Source organism: Moschus berezovskii, chromosome 4, assembly GCF_049115385.1.
Source record: "Moschus berezovskii isolate FMDL1 chromosome 4, NW_MosBer_1.0, whole genome shotgun sequence".
Taxonomy (NCBI): domain Eukaryota; kingdom Metazoa; phylum Chordata; class Mammalia; order Artiodactyla; family Moschidae; genus Moschus; species Moschus berezovskii.
In genome coordinates this window covers 59,470,952-59,495,323 of record NC_142463.1, presented here as the reverse complement: position 1 = coordinate 59,495,323, position 24,372 = coordinate 59,470,952, and the positions used below count along the sequence as shown (strand labels likewise).

The following is a 24,372-nucleotide window of genomic DNA, read 5'->3' as shown; positions in this document are numbered from 1 at the left end:
TCTGGGCTCCAAAATCACTGCAGATGGTGACTGCAGCCATGAAATTAAAAGACACTTACAGTACAATCAAAAAAAAAAAAATAAATTTGTGTGACAAAAAAAAAAAAAACAACCAAGCATTATAAATAAAAAAAATAAAATAAAAAAATAAATAAAAGACACTCCTTGGAAGGAAAGTTATGACCAACCTAGATGGCATATTAAAAAGCAGAGACATTACTTTGCCAACAAAGGTCCGTCTAGTCAAGGTTATGGTTTTTCCCGTGGTCATGTATGGATGTGAGAGTTGGACTATAAAGAAAGCTGAGCAGAGAAGACTTAATGCTTTTGAACTGTGGTGTTGGAGAAGACTCTTGAGAGTCCCTTGGACTGCAAGGAGATCCAACCAGTCCATTCTAAAGGAGATCAGTCCTGGGTGTTCATTGGAAGGACTGATGCTAAAGCTGAAACTCCAATCCTTTGGCCACCTCATGCGAAGAGTTGACTCACTGGAAAAGACTCTGATACTGGGAGGGATTGGGGGTAGGAGGAGAAGGGGATGACAGAGGATGAGATGGCTGGATGGCATCACCGACTCAATGCACATGAGTTTGGGTGAACTCAGGGAGTTGGTGATGGACAGGGAGGCCTGGCGTGCTCGATTCATGGGGTCGCAAAGAGTCAGACACGATTGAGCGACTGAACTGAACAGAACTGGAGCCCCCAAACAGGTGGAGGATGGTAACTTCAGACTAATCACAAGATTCCTGGAGCACAGCTCTGTTGCCTCACCACCAATAAAAAAAAAAAAAAACAAAGTCACCTACCCTCACCCCAAACGTTGCCTCCTGTTTCTGGGGACCAATGGCGACCATTCTGTTAGGTCTCCTGTTTGGCCCCTGTCTATTTCATCTCTGAGAGGAGACAAAAGTTTCAAACTAAACTGCTGTTATTACAAGGGTGAATGCTGGTTTCAGACAACAAATACACTGACTTAAATCAGGTAGAGAGAGACTTCTACTCTTCTAGGCAGGCCTACGACCATGCACAGCAGGAAGAAGTTACAGAAGAAAGAGACCTCCACCTCAATTTCCAAGAAGTATCTTGAGTATGATGTCTCTCATGGGGGAGTTGTTAGGGGAAGCACACTGATTGACACCTTCCACCCTGGCCAGGGCACCATAGTAACCATTTGCATAAGTTGTTTTACGACAGGAGGTCCTGGTAAGGAACACTGAACTAATAAGCCTCTACCAACCAGAAGAGTCGGAAAAGGTCAAAAGGAGACACCACAGGTCCAACCACTTCCCAGAATCCTCCCTGGCATCCATCTTGGCTGAACCCGGCATGAACCACTAGGAAGCACTCTGAGTCAGAATGATTGGCTAAAGACAACCTGGAAACTAATCCCATCACCATAAAACCCGAGACAAGACTGTAAGCCACATGGCAGAGCAGTTCTCCTGGGTTCCCTTACGCTACTGCTCTCCACCCAGGTGCCCTTTCCCAATAAAATCTCTTGCTTTGTCAGCACATGTGTCTCAGACAATTCATTTCCGAGTGTTAGAAAAGAGCCCAGTTTTGGGCCCTGGAAGGGGTCCCCCTTCCTGCAACAAATCTGCAAGCTAGTATATGGCTTCATTAGAATAGAATCTACTTTCTATTCCAAAGTTTTCTAGAATTTCACTCTGCTTGTTAAGAAACACAGATGAAAACTTCCTGGTTTCCTGAGTATAGTTTGGTCATATAAACCAGGGGTCCCCAGGCCTCCGGGCCTCACAGTGGCACCTTCCATGAGATCAATAGCAGCAACAGGTTAGAAATAAAGTGTACAATAAATGTAATGCTCTTGAATTATCCTCCCCACCCCCAGTTCTGGAAAAATTGTTTTCCATGAAATTGGTCCCTGGTGCTACAAAGGCTGGGGATATAAACAATCTAATCTTTAATCCAGTTTATTTTAAATCAGATTGTGCTATTTAAAATGTAGGTGAATAGTCTTTGCTGGTTAGAAGTAAGGAACCTACATGTAAATTCAAGTGGGTAGAGGAACACTGGAGAAAAATCTAGATGAACATAAAATGAGAGACACAGAGAAGAGATCGCATTACATAACTGTGCTACAGACTTCTCAGCCAGAAGGATGCTTTTCTAGTACAGACCAGAAAATTATCAGGGCAGCAACACATCTTAGTGTTAGGGATGTTAGTCTCAAAGTATCTATAGAAACCTTCATTCCTCTGAAAGTAAAACACTGACAATTTCTTGACCAGCCTTGCTGATAATTTCATTTCCTAGAAGGCAGAGTAAGTAGTAAGGGTAACTCTACTCTGGACCCAATTCTGACAGAAACCAGTAGGTAAAATGGAAAAGATTGGGACCTTGGGAGAAAGTAGCCATGCGCTCTTGGAGTTTGATGTAAGCAGTGTTCTGCGTATACAAACAAAGGATTCTAATGAGCAAGAAAATGGGGAGGAAACTAGAGAAACCAGTGTGCTGCACAGGGACCTACTGTCAGGCTCTGAATTTGAAACAGCATGTGCAAAATGTGGTAAAAAGGGACATGAAATCAAGCACAGATATTGGAAGGTAGCATAAAACCATAAAAATAACATCAGCAAGACTAAAGCACAAAATAAGCTGGGGCTTGTGAAAAAGGCTAAAGAGAACGAGAAATGATCTCCTTAGCATGAAATGAGGTATAAAATTCATATAGGAGCAGGCCTATTTTCTAAAGTTGAAAAAGTAGAAATCATTCATGAACTAGAGAAAGCAAAATGTCTTTACTCCTTTATGTTTCTTCCCTGCTGGTTCATTCATATCTCTGCTTGTATGTCACCTCTTCAGAGAGGACCCAGACCACGCTTCCTAAAATAATTCTCTCTGACATTCTCTAACCCTTAAATTTTTCATTCCTCTAATCACTGGCTGCCATTATTTTACATATTTCAGCTACTTGTTTCTCCTGTATTAGGATGTAAACTCTATGAGTGCAAGGACTTTGATTTGTTCAGTACAGTATATCCAGGCCTTGTATGAACCAAGCCCTATTCAATAAATATTTTTTGAATGAATAAAATCAGACCACTAGACACTGGCTAAAACTGGAAAAACACAGTGAGTAAAGGAATTATAACAAAGGCAACATTTATTGAGTGCTTAATAGGTATCATGCACTCAGTATTTATATATATTCACTCATTTAATCATCATAGAAACTCTATAAAGCATGCATTATATCAAGTTGAATAATCTGTCCAAGACCATACAACTAGAGAAGTATTGAGCTAGGATTTGAGGCAAAATATCAATAGTTAAGACTACGGTTTAAGTACCTCACCTGTACGCTCTATTGGGAGACCCTGACTAGTCTAGCTGATCATATGCCTCTTGGCCTCTATGAATTATTACCAGAGACTTCTAAATGAGATGGAGTATTTAGTTAATTACCTTTGAGAAAATACAGTAGAGGGAATAAGAAGAATTTATGTTCAAAAATGGCAGAGTCTGCCAACTTCAGATCCATGCAACTGATGTTGCATGGGGGAGAATTGCCTAGATCATACTTAGGCAATTTTGTGAGCATTTTTAAAAAGTGGTTATTAGGAAAAAGTGTAAATTCAGCAAGAATAAGCTATTCAGCCCAATTTTATATGTTCTGTTCTATAGTTAATAGACTAGCATATCAACGTACAAATATCTGGTAATATTATATGTTTTCATATCTGGCTGAGCGATTTCACCCAATGCAATTTTAATGAATCTATGTCACTCTGGAGGAGGGTTTGTCCAGAGATATACCACCGGCCTTTGACTCTGGCCTTGTCTGATGAGAACATATTTATCAATGACTGAGGTAAAACTCTAAGATGTTTCTATCAAAAATCAGTTTTATGAGATAAGGTGAATAAATACACTGGATTAGAAGATTAAGAAAGTTCTTAACAGCTAGGAGATGAACAAAATCTAACAATATGCAACTTGGTTAGAATAATTGTGAAGTCCTGCCTTGGGACCAAAACACCAACTGCCTAAATATGATCTGAGGGATATGTGATTCAGTGAAGTGAAGTGAAGTGAAGTTGCTCGGTTGTGTCCGACTCTTTGCGACCCCATGGACTGTAGCCCACCAGGCTCCTTGGTCCTGGGATTTTCCAGGCATGAATACTGGAGTGGGTTGCCATTTCCTTCTCCAGGGGATCTTCCCGATTGAACCCAGGTCTCCTGCATTGTAGGCAGACGCTTTACCGTCTAAGCTACCATGGAACCCCATGTGACTTAGTACTCAGGGGAAAACAGAGGAACATTTTTGGCAGTGAATCAATGGTATAATATGATTACAAGAAGGATGAGGAGGAGGGAGAGGAAAAGGAGGAAAGGAAGAAGAATAAAGAGAGAAGAAAAAGATGAAAAAGAATGAATTTGGCTGCACTAATTTATGATCTGCATACTATAGTGGAGGACATAATCTGACTAATTTCAAGCTGTTCAGATTACCATGCTCAATTCTGAGAGCAAGATTTTAAGGAAGATATGAATGAAAAGATGAGAAAACTTCTAGCAGTCTGTGTGGAAAAGGGACTTCCCTGATGGCTCAGTTGGTAAAGAATCTGCCTGCAATGCAGGAGACCCTGGTTCAATTCCTAGGTCATGAAGATCCTCTATAGAAGGGATAGGCTGCCCACTCCAGCGTTCTGATCTGAAGAATTCCGAGGACTGCATACTCCATGGGGTCACCAAGAGTCTGACACAACTGAGTGATTTTTACTTTTTGTAGGAAAAAGGTTGGAAGAACTGAGAAACTTTTATATTGAAAGTTGTTATACTTGATAGCTACATCAGAATACTGTAAATAAAATAATAATAATTTGAATCATTATTCATCATTTTTTATTCAATAGGCATGGAGCTAATCATTTTACATTAATTAATGCTACCTACAACCCGAATAATGGGTTCTGGTTATAGATTAGAAAACAGAAACTGAGAGATATTGAGTAACATATCCAAGGCCATAAATGCTAGTGAATGATAATGCTTCAATTTGCACCCAAGTCTGTTTCCAGTATTGCCCACTTATCCTCTATAACAGACTCCCTCCAATAGATGGAAACTAAAATAAAGTATGTATGTGTGTATATGTTCACATATGATAAAATTATGTGAAATAACAGAGAATCAAAACTATTTACACTATAGAAAAACTAGAAATAGATATATCAAAATTTTAAATGTAATTGTTTTCAGTACTGGAAAGATAGCTAATTCTTCTTTTCAATTTTCCAGATCTTCTTTACTAAACCTATCCTAATTTTATAAAAATATCACTTATATTTTTTAAGTAAAAAAGTACTGAAAGAAGGTTTAGCTTTATTTTGAATGGCCCAAAGAGATGAAATTAAGAAGCTGCAAGATATAATGGACCTATTTCAAAATAAAAAGAGAACCTCTTTTAGTCAGAATTTTTCAAAGATGTAGCTTGATAGAGAAAATACTGATTTTCCTATCTGTGGAGACGCTAACCCAAGTCTGAAAGGACTAAAATGTTATTGTTCTGTGTGGTTAAGATTATAATCTGAAGGATCCATGATGTTAGACACATATAGTTCAGTTCAGTTCAGTCTCTCAGATGTGTCTGACTCTTTGCGACCCCATGGACTGCGGCACACCAGGCTTTCCTGTCCATCACCGACTCCCAGAGCCTACTCAAATTCATGTCCATTGCGTCAGTGATGCCATCCAACCATCTCATCTTCTATAGTCCTCTTCTCCTCCTGCCTTCAATCTTTCCCAGCATCAGGGTCTTTTCCAATGAGTCAGTTCTTTGCATCAGGTGGCCAAAATATTGGAGTTTCAGCTTCAGCATCAGTCCTTCCAATGAATATTCAGGACTGATTTCCTTTAGGATTGACTGGTTGGATCTCCTTGCAGTCTAAGAGACTCTCAAGAGTCTTCTCCAAGACCACAGTTCAAAAGCATCAATTCTTCAGCACTCAGATTTCTTTATAGTCCAACTCTCACATCCATACATGACTACTGGAAAAACCGTAACTTTGACTAGACAGATCTTTGTTGGTAAAGTAATGTCTCTGCTTTTTAATATGCTCTCTAGGTTGGTCATAGCTTTTCTCCCAAGGAGCAAGCATCTTTTAATTTCATGGTGGCAGTCATCACCATTTGCGGTGATTTTGGAGCCCCCCAAAATAAAGTCTTTCACTGTTTCCATTGTTTCCCCATCTATTTGACATGAAGTGATGGGACTAGATGCCATGATCTTAGTCTTCTGAATGGTGTTTTAAGCCAACTTTTTCACTCTCCTCTTTCACTTTCATCAAGAGGCTCCTTAGTTCTTCTTTGCTTTATGCAATAAGGGTAGTGTCATCTGCGTATCTGAGGTTATGGATATTTCTCCTGGCAATCTTGATTCCAGCTTGTGCTTCAGCCAGATTGGCATTGTGCATGATGTACTCTGCATATAAGTTAAATAAGCAGGGTGACAATATACAGCCTTGATGTACTCCTTTCCTGATATGGAACCAGTTTGTTGTTCCATGTCCAGTTCTAACTGTTGCTTCTTGACCTGCATACAGATTTCTCAGGAGACAGGTCAGGTGGTCTGGTATTACCATCTCATGAAGAATTTTCCAGTTTGTTGTGATTCACACAGTCAAAGGCTTTTGTGTAGTCAATAAAGCAGAAGTAGGTGTTTTTCTGGAACTCTCTGGTTTTTTTGATGATCCAGCGGATGTTGGCAATTTGATCTCTGGTTCCTCTGCCTTTTCTAAAACTAGCTTGAACATCTGGAATTTCACGGTTCATGTGCTGTTGAAGCCTGGCTTGGAGAATTTTGAGCATGACTTTACTAGCGAGTGAGATGAGTGCAATTGTGCTATAGTTTGAACATTCTTTGAGATTGCCTTTCTTAGGGATTGGAATGAAAACTGACCATTTCCAGTCCTGTGGCCATTGCTGAGTTTTCCAGATTTGCTGGCTCTTTGAGTGCAGCAACTTCACAACATCATCTTTCAGGATTTGAAATAGCTCAACTTGAATTCCATCACCTCCACTAGCTTTGTTCGTAGTGATGCTTCCTAAAGCCCACTTATCTTCTCATTCTAAGATGTCTGGCTTTAGTTCAGTGATCACACCATCATAGTTATCTGGGTCAAGAAGATCTTTTTTGTATAATTCTTCTGTATATTCTTGCCACCTCTTCTTAATATCTTCTGCTTCTGTTTAGTCCATACCATTTCTGTCCTTTATTTTGCTCATCTGTGCATGAATTGTTCCCTGGGTATCTCTAATTTTCTTGAAGAGATCTCTAGTCTTTCCCATTCTGTTGTTTTCCTCTGTTTCTTTGCATTGATCACTGAGGAAGTCTTTCTTATCTTTCCTTGCTATTCTTTGGAACTCTGCTTATATCTTTCCTTTTCTCCTTTGCCTTTAGCTTCTCTTTTCTCAGTTATTTGTAAGGCCTCCTCAGACAAACATTTTGCCTTTCTTTTTTAGGGGGATGGTCTTGATCCCTTCCTGCTGTACAATGTCACTAACCTCCAACCACAGTTTTTTAGGCACTCTGTCTATCAGATCTAACCCCTTGAACCTATTTCTCACTTCCACTGTATAATCATAAGGGATTTGATTTAGGTCATACCTGAATGGTCTAGTAGTTTTCCCTACTTTCTTCAATTTAAGTCTGAATTTGGCAATAAGGAGTTCATGATCTGAGCTATAGTCAGCTCCCAGTCTTGTTTTTGCTGACTGTATAGAGCTTCTCCATCTTTGACTGCAAAGAATATAATCAATCTGATTTCGGTATTGACAATCCAGTGATGTTTCATTGACCATCCGATGATGTGTAGAGTTCGACACATAAACCAGGAAAAAATAAGTTAAGGACTAGGTAGCTGGTTAATATATCACTTCATACTGAGGTCTTTAAGTCTGTTTAAATGGTCTTATTTTATAAATACTTTTAGTAAAATATTTGTGTAATGAATACACAAATTATACATTTAGAACAGGAAAAGTAGACCATGGATAATATTATTTTTTGTACCAGCCTTTTTGCAAAGTATACACAGGTTGCAAAAACTCTATGGAAAGAGGTCATGCTCATTTGTTTGTTCAAGTTCCAATCCTGTTTGTTGACATCTGAACAGAAAATAAGTGGTCCCTCTGGTTTTGGCATGATCTCTTCTCATACACTTTACCTCACTGACTCCATTTCATGCTCCTGTAAGTATCCCTTTTTTTTTTTTTCTTTTAAACCAGGACTTCTATTAACTGAAAACTTCGCAAAGTCAGGAATCATGTCTGTTTTAATCTACTTATATGATGGTTGATATAATAGACACAAAACAAATATCAGTAGAATTAATCAGTTTGGCTGATATATTCAGCAAGTTTTTCTTTTGTTGTCTAAGGATGGTTAGAAAGAGTTCCTTTGATTTTAAGTATAGACTAATAGCAGAGTTTGTCTCTAAGTATTGCCATCATTTGTTATCTTTTTCTAGATTCATGTTTTCTGTCTGTGAGTAGATACAAAGAGCCACTGCTTTAGGTCTTGAAGCTGTTCTTTTTATTGAAGTAAGAAAAACAGTAGACTTTTCTATTCACAGTACAAAGTTGTCAAGTTTTTCCATATGATATGTGCTATGAGCTAAGTCACTTCAGATTTTGTGTGATCCTATGGACTGTAGCTTGCCAGGCTGCTCTGTCCATGGAATTCTCCAGACAAGAATACTGGAGTAGGTTACCATTTCCTTCTCTAGGGGATCTTCCCCACCCAGGGATCAAACCAGCATCTATTAGGTTTCCTGCATTGGCTAGTTCTTTACCACTAGCATACCACTTATGGAGCCCTTCTGTATAATAGGTGTATAAATTAAGCTTACAATATGGAGGACTAGGGGCTTCCCAGGTGGCGCTAGTGGTAAAGAACAGTGCCAGTGTAAGAGATGCAGGTTCCATCCCTGAGTCAGGAAAATCCCCAGGAGGCAGACAGGGCAACCCACTTCAGTATTGTTGCCTGGAGAATCTCATGGACAGAGAAACCTGGTGGGCTACAGTCCATGGGGTTGTAAAGTCAGACAGGACTGAAGCAATTGAGCACACATGGAGGACTAGAAAAGACTTTGAGACATTACTTCCTCCTTTTCCAGGGTGAACTCTAAACCCACTTTTCTTCTGTGTTCCTACCATACAATTTGTATCAATATGAACAGAGCCAGGCCACAAAATAACTACAAGAGAAGTCAGCATTTCTGCCAACTCTTTCATATAGTTAGAGGCAGTACTGAAGGGAACATCCTAGTGTTAAGACCTACTTAATGAGTTTCACAGTGAACAGATTGGATAGGCTTCATTTATTTTTATTGTTATACATATTAAAGTATTTTCTTCACTTTTTTGTAGCTTCTCAGGATATGGACATAACATACGATAGATATAGGCCTTCAACAAGAAAATTCTTGAAATGCATCATCAATGTAAAAGAATAACCATTTTACTTTAAAAAAGTGTAAGTAGATTTATTATTCAAAAAACATCTTGATAATGGAAGGCACGGTGAGAAATATAGGAAAAAGCTCAAGGTAGAAAGTTTTGAGGAAGCTGTTATATGACTGTTATTAAAAAGGGTGAATAAAAGTAATAATTGCCCAATCCTTACATGATCAACTTAGGAACACATTAAATGCTAGCCAAGTTCTGATACACAGCTGGGTTTAGGAACCATAGATTATATACAGCAGATAAGAAAAGAGTACAGAGCAGACTTCATTCTCAACAAATTCACAATCTAGTGGCTTTGCTAGCATAACTATGAATGTTTGATTAGAAGATGAAGATGAGGAACTGATAGTTATTTGACTATTTCAAATAAGAAAAACACAGTCTAAATTAAGGTGGTAATAATGAAAACAAAGAATAGAGCAGACATTTGAAAGAAATTTTATGGGTAGATTTGAGACAAGACAGGGTCAGGGTTATTTCTTCTGAGAGCACTCCCGGGTTTGTAGATGGCCATCTTCTCTCTGTGTCTTCATGTCATCTTCCTCTGTGTGTCTAGAACTTAATCTCTTCTTAAAAGGACAGCAGTCTTATTGGTTTAGGGCTCACCCTCAATGATCTCATTTAACTTTAATAGCTTCTTTAAAGGCTATCTGCAAATGTATTCATGTTTTGAATTCCAGGGAGTTTGAACTTCAACACATGAATTTTGGGGGGATACATTGCAGCCCTTAAAACTAAAAATAAAACACACCAGCCAGGTCCTTAACATAGTAAAAAATGCTCAGTAATTGTTATACTCATCTCTTAAATTTCAGTCCTTTCCTCTTCCATTCAGGCCATGTAAAATCTCAGGTAGAAAGCAACTGGAAAGTAATATTACAACCAGAAATGACTTCTTGATGGAAATCCTCTAGATTCCAGAAGTTTGTCTGTATAGTAGTGGTCCCTAAACCTTGTCATAAGAAATAATCTGAGGTTATCTTTTCTTTGACCTGTGTTGGAATAAATCAGAGGGGAGAGGTATGTTCTGATCCAGGTAGGGCTTCAAAAAAACTCACTCAGGAAACTCTTCCAAATTCCCTTCCCTTATGGTGAAAAAGGTATTAAAAGTATTATTCAATCATTGCCTCCTATGACTATCTGCATGCAGGAAAACCATCTCAGAATTTAATTTTCTTTATATAAGGGTATTAGGACTGTTTTGGTTGCAAGTTACAGAAACAACTCAAGCTTCAGCAAAGGTAATTTACTGGTTCATAGATCCCTAGAAAGTTTAATAACGGAATTAAGGTGCAGAATCAGTCTTCCCTGGGATTCATCAAGTGATATATTCTCTCTTTGCCTATGAGTCTGTTTTGTGATTCCAGTTCATAAAATTACAAGGACAGACAATGATTGGCTCAGCTTTGGCCAAGTGCCCAGCATGAGACCAATCAGTGGTGCAAGGTTAAGTGAGAAAACAAATCCTTTTTAAAACTTTTCAAAACACAAATGTAAAGATATTTGAAAGTTGTTGAAAAAGAAACACTCTATTTGGGAATTATTTGGTGGGCCAGTACTTGGGAATCAGTGCTTTCACTGCAAAAGGCCCAGGTTCAATCCCTCATCAGGGAGCTAGGATTCTACTAGCCTCATGGTGTTGTGGAAATATGCTACACAAATAAAAGCTTATATCTATCAGTTTGAGTATTTAGCTAAAGGAAATCTATTTAAAAAACCAAAGACTGAAAAAATGTCTATATTATAGACAGCAATATATTATTTTAACCTACTACAGTATTTACAATGATACTTGTTTAACTAAAATATTCTTATTTCTACTCATTTATTTATTCACTGCAGTTCTTATAGTTTGAAACATGAATGTCAAGAACAAATTCCATCTCAATATAACTAGGTTTAGCTTAACAAGTTAAACTTAATGATATTATTAATTTCTAACTTTATAGGAGGGTGTACATGTTATTTTAAGGAAATTAAATTCTAAAAAATTTTACTTTTGGAGGTAGTTTTATGGGCAACAGGAATGGGAATAAAAGAGAACAGGATAAGAAAGAATGAAAATGGCAATTTCAATACTTGAAGTCTTTGTGGGTCTGATTCTGCTTTTTATCTTTTTTTTATTTTCTAACCTGATTCCTGCTTATTTATCTTTCACTGCTTTTGATTTTGGCTTTGTTTTTGTTTGTTTTATAGTATGTTTGTGATTTTTTTTTCTTTTTTTTTATATTTTTTTATTGGAGGCAAATTACCTTACATTAATATATTAGTTGGTTTTGCCATACATTGACACGAATCCGCCCCGGGTGTACATGTGTTCCCTTTCTTGAACCCCCGTCCCACCTCCCTCTTCCCCATATCCTCCCTCTAGGTCATCCCCGTGCACCAGCCCAAAGCATCCTGTATCATGCGTCGAACCTGGACTGGTGATTCATTTCACATATGATAATATACATGCTACAATGCCATTCTCCCAAATCATCCCACCTTCACCCTCTCCCACAGAGTCCCAAAGACTGTTCTATACACCTATGTCTCGAGCTCCGGGAGTTGGTGATGGACATGGAGGCCTGGCGTGCTGTGATTCATGGGGTCACGGAGAGTCGGACACGACTGAGTGACTGAACTGAACTGAACTGAATACAGGGTTAAGGTTACCATCTTTCTAAATTCGATATATATGCGTTAGTATAATGTATTGATGTTTTTCTTTCTGACTTACTTCACTCTGTATAATAGGCTTCAGTTTCATCCACCTCATTAGAACTGATTAAAATGCATTCTTTTTGATGGCTGAAAAATACTCCATTGTGTATATGTACCAAAGCTTTCTTATCCATTCATCTGCAGATGGACATCTAGGTTGCTTCCATGTCCTGGCTATTATAAACAGTGCTGCAATGAACAATGGAGTACATGTGTCTCTTTCAATTCTGGTTTCCTCAGTGTGTATGCCCAGGAGTGCGATTGCTGGATCATATGGCAGTTCTACTTCCAGTTTTTTAAGGAATCTCCACACTGTTCTCCATAGTGGCTGTACTAGTTTGCATTCCCACCAACAGTGTAAGAGGGTTCCCTTCTCTCCACACCCTCTCCAGCATTTATTGCATGTAGACTTTTGGATAGCAGCCATTCTGACTGGTGTGAAATGGTATCTCATTGTGGTTTTGATTTGCATTTCTCTGATGATGAGGGATGTTGAGCATTTTTTCATGTGTTTGTTAGCCATCTTTATGTCTTCTTTGGAGAAATGTCTGTTTAGTTCTTTGGCCCATTTTTTGATTGGGTCATTTATTTTTCTGGAATTGAGCTGCAGGAGCTGCTTGTATATTTTGGAGATTAATCCTTTATCAGTTGCTTCATTTGCTATTATTTTCTCCCATTCTGAAGGCTGTCTTTTCACCTTGCTTATAGTTTCCTTTGCTGTGCAGAAGCTTTTGATTTTAATTAGGTCCCATTTGTTTATTTTTGCTTTTATTTCCAATATTCTGGGAGGTGGGTCTTGGAGGATCCTGCTGTGATTTATGTCAGAGAGTGTTTTGCCTACATTCTCCTCTAGGAGTTTTATAGAATCTGGTCTTACATTTAGCTCTCTAATCCATTTTGAGTTTATTTTGGTATATGGTGTTAGGAAGTGTTCTAGTTTCATTCTTTTACAAGTGGCTGACCAGTTTTCCCAGCACCACTTGTTAAAGAGACTGTCTCTTCTCCATTTTATATTCTTGCCTCCTTTGTCAAAGATAAGGTGTCCCTAGGTGCGTGGATTTATCTCTGGGCTTTCTATTTTGTTCCATTGATCTATATTTCTGTCTTTATGCCAGTACCATACTGTCTTGATGACTGTGGCTTTGTAGTAGAGTCTGAAGTCCGGCAGGTTAATTCCTCCAGTTCCATTCTTCTTCTTCAAGATTGCTTTGGCTATTCGTCTTTGAGATTTCTAATTGTGGGTTTGTACTTAAGGAATTTTTTTTCTGTAAAAATTCTCAGCAGCATGGAGTAAAGTTAGGCTCTCCAGAGGTGATTTTCTTTTGATTCTGATGGGCACAGAAGGCATAACTAGGCACAAGTTTAAACATAATTTCTTATCTTTGAGTCTTTCCGTTCCGTTCCGTTCTGTCGCTCAGTCGTGTCCGACTCTTTGCGACCCGGTGGACTGTAGACTACCAGGCTTCTCCGTCCATGGGATTCTCCAGGCAAGAATACTGGAGTGGGTTACCGTTTCCTTCTCCAGGGGATCTTCCCGACCCAGGGATCGAACCCGGGTCTCCCGCATTGGAGGCAAACGCTTTAACCTCTGAGCCACCAGGGAAGCCCTTTGAGTCTTTAGATAATTGATATTATAAAATTCTTACTGGAAACACAGTAATGTTGATTTCTGATTATAAATTTTCAAGGGATAATTCTTTTTTTTTTTTTTTTTAACACATTTAAGACTTGCAGTTTTCCTTGCAGCCCTCCATGGGATGGTTTTATTTGTAGATCTGGTTACTGATGAGGACATATCTATCTTGCATTCCAGCACTGAATGCTGGGCTTTGTCATTTTTCCCTTGTGCCAGCAAGGACATGAAAAATGAAATTCATGTTCACCTCACTCAGCAAACAACCTTAGGGTGAGAGATATTTCAAGTCTCAGCAACCCTTTGTAATAACACTTGATAAAATTAAACATCCTCAAAGATTTTTATAAAAAAGGAAATTAAGAATAAAATTTCTTAACTTGATAGAGAATAACTAGATAGTATATTAAAAAGCAGAGACATTACTTTGCCAACCAAGGTCCGTCTAGTCAAGGCTATGGTTTTTCCAGTCGTCATGTATGGATGTGAGAGTTGGACTGTGAAGAAAGCTGATCGCCGAAGAATTGATGCTTTTGAACTGTGGTGCTGGAGAAGACTCTTGAGAGTCCCTTGGACTACAAGGAGATCCAACCAGTCCATTCTAAGGGAGATCAATCCTGGGTGTTCATTGGAAGGACTGATGCTAAAGCTGAAACTGCAATACTTTGGCCACCTCATGCAACGAGTTGACTCACTGGAAAAGACTCTGATGCCGGGAAAGGTTGGGGGCGGGAGGAGAAGGGGACGACAGAGAATGAGATGGCTGGATGGCATCACTGACTCGATGGACATGAGTTTGAGTGAACTCTGGGAGTTGGTGATGGACAGGGAGGCCTGGCGTGCTGTGATTCATGGGGTCACAAAGAGTCGGACACGACTGAGCGACTTCACTTTCAATTTTCACTTTCACCCATTGCAGAAGGAAATGGCAACCACCCCAGTGTTCTTGCCTGGAGAGTCCCAGGGATGGTGGAGCCTGGTGGGCTGCCGTCTGTGGGGTCGCACAGAGTTGGACATGACTGAAGCGACTTAGCAGCAGCAGCACGAGTATAAAATTGATACTTTGAACAACAGTTAGGAATTATCTAATAAATATGAAATTTTCCATACTGTATGATTCTGCAATTTCATTTTCAAGAATATATTCTAGAGCAAAGTTTCTCAATCTTGTACTACTGGCATTTTAGTTCAGATAATTCTTTGTTGTGGGGGCTGTCTTGCACCTTACAGGATATTTACAGCATCCTTGGTCTCTACCTACTAAAAACAGTAGCATACCCCAAGTTGTTCAGTCACTAAGTTGTCTGACTCTTTGTGACCCTGTGGACTGCAGCATGCCTGGCTCCTCTGTCCTCCACTATCTCCCAGAGTTTGCTCAAACTCATATCCATTAAGTCGATGATGCCATCCAACCATCTCATCCTCTGTTTCTTCCTTCTCCTCCTGCCCTCAATCTTTCCCAGTATCAGGGTTTTTCCAATGAGTTGGCTCTTCTTATCAGGTGACTGAAGTATGGGAGCTTCAGCTTCAGCATCAGTCCTTCCAATAGGTATTCAGGGTTGATTTCCTTTAGGATGGACTGGTTTGATCTCCTTGCTGTACAAGTGACTCTTAAGAGTCTTTTCCACCACCACAGTTAAAAAGCATCAATTCTTCCATGCTCAGCCTTCTTTATGGTCCAACTCTCACATCCATACATGACTACTGGAAAAACCATAGCTTTGACCATATGGAACTTAGTTGGCAAAGTGCTGTCTCTGCTTTTTAGTGCACTGTCTAGGTTTGTCACAGTTTTTCTTTCCAGGAGCAAGTGTCTTTTAATTTCATGGCTCCAGTCACTGTTCACAGTAATTTTGGAGCCAAAGAAAATAAAATCTATCACTACTTTCACTATCCCCTTCTAATTGCCATGAAAAAATGGGCCAAGATGCCATGATCCTAGTTTGAATTTTGAGTTTCAAGCCAGCTTGTTCACTCTCCTCTTTCACCCTCAACAAGAGGCTCTTTCATTCTTCTTCTTTACTTTCTGCCATTAGAGTGGTATCATCTCTATATCTGAGGTTGTTGATATTTCTCATAGCAATCTTGATTCCAGCTTATGATTCATCCAGCCCAGCATTTCACATGATGTACTCTGCATATAAGTTCAATAAGCAGGGTGAAAATATACAGCCTTGTCATACTCCTTTCCCAATTTGGAACCAGTCAGTTATTCCATATCTAGTTCTAACTGTTGCTTCTTGATCCACATACAGGTTTCTCAGGAGATAGATAAGATGATCTAGTACTCCTATCTCATTAAGAATTTCCCACAGTTTGTTATGATCCATACCATCAAAGGCTTTCACGAATTCAATGAAGCAGAAGTAGATCCTTTTCTGGAATTCCCTTGCTTTCTTCATGATCCAACAAATGTTGGCAATTAGACCTCTGGTTCCTCTGCCTCTTCAAAACCCAGCTTGTACATTTGCAACTTCTTGGCTCATGTACTGCTGAAAACTAGCTTGAAGATTTTGAGCATAAACTTGCTAGAATGTGAAATGAGCACAATTGTATGATAGTTTGAACATTCTTTGGCATTGTCCTTCTTTGGGATTGGAATGAAAATTGACATTTACTAATCCTGTGGCCACTGCAGGGTTTTCCAAATCTCAGGCAAGAATACTGGGGTGGTTTGCATTTTCTTCTCCAGGGGATCTTTCTGGACCAGAGATCAAACCCATGTTTCCTGCATTGGCAGGTGGATTCTTTACCACTTAGTCACCTAGGCAGCCCATACCTCAAGTTATGATAAGCCAGAACATTCCCACACATTGCCAAATATTCCCTTGGGGCAAAATCACTCCAGGTTGAGAACTACTTGACCTAGAGAAAATTTTGGACCTAGCCATCTATGCATGCTGAAGGATATTCATAGTGGCACTATGTATGATAGTAAAAAGCAAAAAACTGAAACAACCCCACAATTCATCAGCATTAAAAAGGACAAATAAATTATGTCATAGAGTGGATACTATACAGCAGTCTAAACTAATGAATTATGTGCAATAAATGGTTGAATCTCAAGACCTGCTTTTGAATGGAAAAGTCACTTTCACTTACGTATTATTGCAAACATGTAAACCAAACAATGGTATGTTTAGGGATGCAAATACATGACACAAAATCGCAAGGAAAAACAAGGGACAGGAAAAATTTTGAACAATGTTTAACATTGAATTGACATTAAGTAATTGTAGAAAAGAAGTCAAGAGCTTGAAAGGTCACAGGGTATTCAAGTATTTGTGATTCACTTCTCAAGTGTTTGTGTTACTTCTCATTATGTATTTGAGATTTTATTATTTTAGTTTAGTTCAGTTCAGTCGCTCAGTTGTGTCCAACTCTCTGCGACCCCATGAATCACAGCACGCCAGCCCTCCCTGTCCATCACCAACTCCCGGAGTTCACCCAAACTCATGTCCATAGAGTTGGTGATGCCATCCAGCCATCTCATTTTCTGTCGTCCCCTTCTCCTCCCACCCCCAGCCTTTCCCAGCATCAGAGTCATTTCCAGTGAGTCAACTCGTCGCATGAGGTGGCCAAAGTATTGGAGTTTCAGCTTTAGCATCAGTCCTTCCAGTGAACACCCAGAATTGATCTCCTCTAATACAAAAAAATAATTTTTAAGTGAAGCAAGTGTTAACCTTATAACCTGTGTAAAATAATTCAGTAATGTACCGCACATGAGTTTTTTATTTATTTAATAATTTTGGTTTATATATTTTATTGGTGTATTTGCATATTTTAAAACATTTAAGAAGTCAATTTGGAATAGTGGTTAGGAAAATTTGGTGGTTAAAGCAAAATGGATTAACCATTCATCAAGAAAAACATTCTGTCTTCAAAGACAATGGCTACTAATAGATAACATATTCAACTAACTGCTTAAAAGAAGGGCTTTTTTTTCCCTTTAAACAGGATAATCTAGTGGTAGTAATCAGTGCACAGACTGAACTCCCTCTTGTAAAAAGCCCATCAATTGTTTTTCCTAATTAAGATGAATATTATTCCTGTGAAATGAACCAAAAAGTTGTTTGAAACCGGAAATCCCAAAAGAGATCTATAATCTTCAGGATTAATTCCATGCAATTTTAATTGAAAGAAAAGGAGAGGCCTGTTTTCATCTTTCTCCTTTCAAAATGTTAAAAGTAATCAACCCGTTGGTCAATTAACAATGCTTTAATATAACTATCAATCTGACCTAAAAATTGACATTAGATATTTTGGAAACTGTTGTGGAATTTAAAAAAATAAATGGCAAAATGACTACTGGCTATAGTTAAATCCAATATGGAAGTTTTATCATTAATGAAATAAAGTTATGAGTTTTTACTAATGTCCTTAGAAATATAGTATGTTTTATTGTTGATTGAAGATTAGATGCTGTGACTATTCACAGAAATATGCACTCAATCTTTGTTCATTGAGAATGAGAGAGGAGATCTATTTTTTTGTAATACAGATTAATTACACTGATAAATTTGCTTTATATAAATAGTTGACATTTATCTCTAACCTATTAAAAAATTTTAATAACATTGAAGAGTTATTCTGTTTTGAGGTTTGGTTTTAACAGATACATATCAACAAAATATATGTTTACATTTCAAGTCATTTCATATAGTAATTCAGAACTTTGGCTGTTTGTTTACAGTTGCACACTTAGAAATACTTTGAATAAGCAGATGTATTTATTTAATAGTTTCTCACATTGACTCTGCTCTTGATTATGGGCAAGAGGTTGATTTTTTTTATCATCTTTCTAAAATGTCATATTATGTTAGTTGTGCTAAAGATGTTACAGGATGGATTAAAAAGATAAAATTATAAATTAAAATTTTTGATTCCCCCAGTATTTCAGGGCTTCCCAGTTGGCCCTAGTGGTAAAGAAGCCACTTGCCAGTGCAGGAGACATAAGAGACGTGGGTTTGATCCATGGGTTGAGAAGATTGCCCTGGAGAAGGAAATGGCAACCCACTCCAGTATTCTTGCCTGGAGAATCCCATGGACAGAGGAGCTTAGAGGGCTATGTAGTCCATGGGGTTGCACAGAGTGAAACACAACTGAAGGGACTTAGCAACAGTATTTCAGAATGGCATTCTGGAAGCATAAACCTATAGAAATCTATACTTCCATACACAAACAGGTATGAATTTGGCCCTCCATTCTTTAGAAGAAGCTGATGTTAGATTTTCTCTCAAATACTATAATTCAATGAAAAGTGAGAAAATTCAGGTTAAAATTTTAGACACATCTTAAAAATGGTATTATGGGAAGAATATCGTCAAAATATTTAATCTCTCATTTACAGAATATAATTTAGATCATTATAAGTGAATTTTGCAGATGAATGAAATTTACCCTTTTAATCATTAAAACCTTTTTCTTTGTAACAACGTCAAAATCTCCCAATATTATCTTATGTTCTGTGTGGTAAGTTTAAGGACATACTATTTTGTTGCAAAATTCCAGGGCTGGAAGAGAATTTAGATTTTATTAAAAATCTTCCAGTATGACTGTTTGATTTAACAGATCAGTTTTAAACCCAAGTTTATGGTATATCTTACTCAATCTCATGGGCTTCCCTGGTGGCTCAGAGGTTAAAGCGTTTGCCTCCAATGCGGGAGGGTCGGGAAGATCCCTTGGAGAAGGAAACGGTAACCCATTCCAGTATTCTTGCCTGGAGAATCCCATGGACGGAGAAGCCTGGTAGTCTACAGTCGACGGGGTCGCAAAGAGTTGGACACGACTGAGCGACAGAACGGAACGCAACTCAATCTCATACAACTAATCTTTGATTCCTCAATTCTTACTGGTGCTGAATAGATTTGAAACTTCTTCTCTGGTCCCTCCCAACTTTGATAGTGTGCCTTCCAATTTGTGAGCTAGGCAATTAGAGAAATAGTTCTGTCATAATTTTATGTAAAATGAGAGCAAGTAGGATGAACGTGAAGACCTGGGAAATGTTAATGTGAACTCTACTAGATCATTTCTGGAGTACCTCTCCCTCCCTTAACTGTCTTCTGAAATTATTGGCCTATTTCCAGATAAATTGTGAGAAATAACGACAATAGATATTTTAATGCTGACTTTACAATGGATAATAAAATACCCTTGAGAAGAAATCTTTAATCTCAAAAATATTTGATTAGTTGCATTATTTATTATGTTTACTATTAACATATGGTTTATTAACATTATTTAAGGGTAAAAGCAACACTTTTTGCTAACATACTTTATTTTGTTTTACTCTTGGACCTTAAAATAAGGCTGCACTTACGTGCAAAGACGATTGGTTGTAGGTGGGTAAATCACACTGTAGATTTTATATCAAAGTTTTCTGCTAAATTTAACCAGTACAATCTACTGATTTAAAGTATGAGTTTATTTTAAAAGTTGTACCTTCATGTTTTGGTCTTTTCCTACCTTAGTCTTTTCTTCTTCTGAAAAAAGTTCATAAAACACCAAATTCTTATATGCTAAAAACTAATGTGAATCTGCAGATCTTTTTATTTCAGTTTAAAAATGACTATTTTTTTCCATACATATGCCTGAATTCTAGGAGTATATCTGTATTAGAGTAAAATTAATAAATGTAATAGCTTCAACCTTATTTTAAATATTTAATTATTTTATTGTACACTTTTACCCAGTTAATCTTCATTTTATATTCTTACTTCCTTATGGGAAGAGATGGAAGTTTTTTTTTTTTTAATTGTATAAGATCATTTTGGCTATGAAACTGATGCAGAGGTATTTCCTCAACTTTATGTATATACATTTAATTAATAATAGTATAGTATTTTGAACAGTCTGGTATTCAAATAATGCTCTTATTCTGATCAGAATAATATCTATTTATTATAGGAAACTCAGAAAATAAAGAAGAAATGAAGACTACTAAACTACCCATATTCCCACTGTCTGTGTGCCTTTTGTGTCCTTTTTCTAAGCCTATAGTATTATCCCAATTCTGTCTTCCCTCAATACACAAGCACAATATATAATGTATTTATAATGTGCTCTGCTTTTTCACTTAACATAGCACTTTTTGATGACTGGTTTATTTCAAGGTGTTTTTTTCTACAGTGAGAAATTCCTTCTTTTTATAGGTAATATGCAAGAACCACTGGGGGAAGAACTTTATAGGAGAGAGAAATAGCTTACTAAGAAATATTATTTTACATTGACCTTTCCCTTTTGATAAGATTCGTTTTTATTGTTATCTAAATTGTAAAGAGGTTATGATTAAAACTAAAACTAAGTATTACCATTTTAAGTCATTAAAAGAGAAAGACAGCAAAACTATATGTTTAAACAAAATCGTATAGTAGCTAGCTTGCCTAGGAGAAATTATGATATATGCTCTTGGAAAACAAACATTTTTAAATTCACAGATGCTGCAAAGCCCTGGTCAAACATAAATTACAATCAGTTTTTATGTAACAGTAAAAATTCCAAAGGACTCTTGCTCACCCACTCTCAATATGTATTTTTCTTCTCATAGAATGTAAGCCACATTTATTTCTATATCTATGTATATTTTAAAATAAATTACCCCAGAAAACAAACTATGGAATACACTATGTTCAAATGCAATCCAACAGAGAAAACAAAAACCTTAGATTCCCTCTGAAGAGCCATGTAGCATATTTGGTGAGTATTTTGGAATGTTATAGAATTTGAATGTGGTATCCATTTATTTGAAGAGTATATGCTACCTTATAATTATCAGATAATTCAACATGTTTAGCAAATGATACTCCACTTCTATTACAGCAATTCACTTTTTCTTGTTTGTGTTCAGTGCTATCAAACATAGAAAGAGCGCTTTACTTACCGTTCTGGGAAAGATGAAATTCATCATTGTGCCATAGATACCCTGAAAAGCAAAGAAAATATTATTATTTATTATACCTCCATCCACAGGGATCCTAACTGCCAAATGTAATGCATCAGCAGCAAAATAAAATGAAGTAAATCTATTGCAGAAAACACAGTTCAGTGTTCTAAGAATTTTTAAACATGTATTGCATGCCTTTGGATAGAACGGTGTGCTCAGTTGCTCAGTTGTGTCCACTTCTTTGTGACCCCATTGACTGTAGCCCACCAACCTCTTCTGTCCATGGAATTTTCAAGCAAGAATACTGGAGCAGGTTGCCATTTCCTACTCCAGGGGATCTTCCTGGCCAAGGGATCGAACCTGCATCTCTTGGGGGATCAAACCTACATTTCTGTGTCTCCTGCATTGGCAGGTGAATTCCTTTCCACTGTGCCACCTGGGAAGCCCTTTGGATTAAGCAATTGTTGTGATAACTACTTTCAAAATCAGGAATAAAACATTTTATTTTTTCCAAACAAATATTCTTGGATTAAGAGAATATTGTCAAACGTATTTTGTTGTTGTTGTTGTTGTTTCTCCCTTTTAGCTAGATTGAATTTTTCATTGAAACAGATGGGACAGCCATACTTAAAACTCTTTAAGGAAAAACTGAGGAGCATTTTACATTATTGAAGTCAGCATTAATGACTGTTAGATCTATTTATATGTAAATACATTTTCTTGGTGGAGTCTTGAACTGAAAATCTGATACAGAAGATGAAAAACAAAATTAGGAGTCCATGCTCCTATTTTTACTCACTAAATAAGTGATAATAAAGACATATATATTTTCTTATTCTTTTCTGTTCATTGAAAACAGGTTTTAATTGTATCGCTTGGTAAAGAATTACAATAAATTTATATTATGAAAAAGCATATGTGTTCTTGAATTTATTGTGTCCTTTAAAATTTTTAAATTAACAGTGACTTTCACATTTAATAATTAGCACAAAATAATCTTTCTCAATGTCAATAGTTCCAAGATAAAGAAACATGTCAGCTGTGAGAAAATATGCTTTTCTCATATCCTGATATATAAAGTCATTATGTATTGGTCATTTTCTTTTTCATGTATCATAAACTTAACTAGAGAAAAATACACAGTTCATCTCCTTCTGCCAAAACTAGGTGATAGCTTAAGAAATTTTTAGATAACATATGCAGAAAAGGGGTTTACTTGACTATTTGGATAATGACATTTCAGATCCTTCAATTTTTGAATAAAGTAATTTTTGAATAAAGTAATCCTGAATAAAAATTATAATGTATAGTGTAGCTTGAAATCATTATTTCCAAGAAAGATGATGTTTCAGTAAATGAAAACTAGTGAAAATTTCAAATGATAAATATTGACAAAATTAATGACTTTTTACTGGAGTTAAGATTTGAAAGGTGTCCTACTTAGTTTTTCACATTTTTTAAAGATATTTTTAATATTAATGAAATATATGGCTTGTAATTATGGACATCTGACATTCTGGAATGATTGAGAAGGTCTCCCATGACCATAGTTTAAGAAAACTGCTTTTCATATTAATCATAAATATCAATATTTTTTGCAATTTTTTGTATTTATTGATTTTAAGGAAATATTTTTATGGAAAAATTTAGACTGAGAAATACTTTATTTTGTGTAGTGCTTATTTCTAAAGAATAATTAATACAGTTTTTGATGTTATAGCTTATATTTATAATTACTAAACTGCTAAAAAATTCGAAGTATTTTTAAGCATCAGTTCCTGAAGAGGGCAGCACGTTCTAGATATTATTGAATTTCAAGCTCAAATATGACAGCTTTGGCTTTTAGTATACTTTTTTTAGGAACTAGAGGGAAAAAATGGATATTTTTTATAGATGTCTGTTCCCGTGATACAAGAAACCAGCAGAAATTCTAGGTAACTGCAGACCAAGGTCAAAACTGTATTTGATTATTACAAGGGAACATTCAAATTAGACACCTAAAGCAATGTATTTAGGAAGGGAACAACAAAATACTAGTAAAGAGACTTTCCATGAGGAATGTGTTTTATCTTAATACTGTAGATAACTTTTCCTATTGGCAGTGCATTGACTGTCAAAACTACTAAAGGGGTTAGATTTAATTATCTCACTTCTTGCACATTTCATCTCAATTGCTATGGCAACATTCAGTTGCCTCAGCAGCAATGCACACTTTAATCAGATATTTCCTCCTCATTTCTCTATGAGCCAAAACTGTGTAGTCAAATTTACAACCAAGTCCTGATAAATCTGATAACACTTCCTACAATTTAATGGGCAGCTTGCCTTCATCCACACATATAAATATTTTCAGAGAGGTTTGTAACTATGGCACAAGTATAACACTTGATAAGAATGTACACTTGGACTTTCCTGTTTCATTGATTTTTCTTTGCTATTTCTGTCACTATTCTTTATTAGAAGTTTTTCACAGATTCAAAACTCACTCCAGCAAGTCACTAATATGGGTCACCTGACCTTGATAGGAGAGCCGATGAGTAAAGGAAACAAGCTCCAACATTCAAATGTCAACCCTCCTCAAAAGGCTATTGAATTATTTACCTTTTATCTGAACACACTTTGAATTGGCACATCAAAGAGCCTTTTTCTATTTCTT

The 24,372-nt window shown here is 37.0% G+C and overlaps 1 protein-coding gene across 1 annotated transcript in view; it reads right to left on the bottom strand.

Annotated features, from left to right (window-relative positions):
* Window positions 1–24,372, bottom strand: part of ADGRL2 (adhesion G protein-coupled receptor L2) — a 337,601-nt gene that overhangs the window by 245,475 nt on the left and 67,754 nt on the right. The window contains exon 2 of the mRNA XM_055403213.2: window positions 21,714–21,755. The gene's annotated coding sequence lies outside the window, so the exon portion shown is untranslated. The remainder of the gene's footprint in view (window positions 1–21,713; window positions 21,756–24,372) is intronic.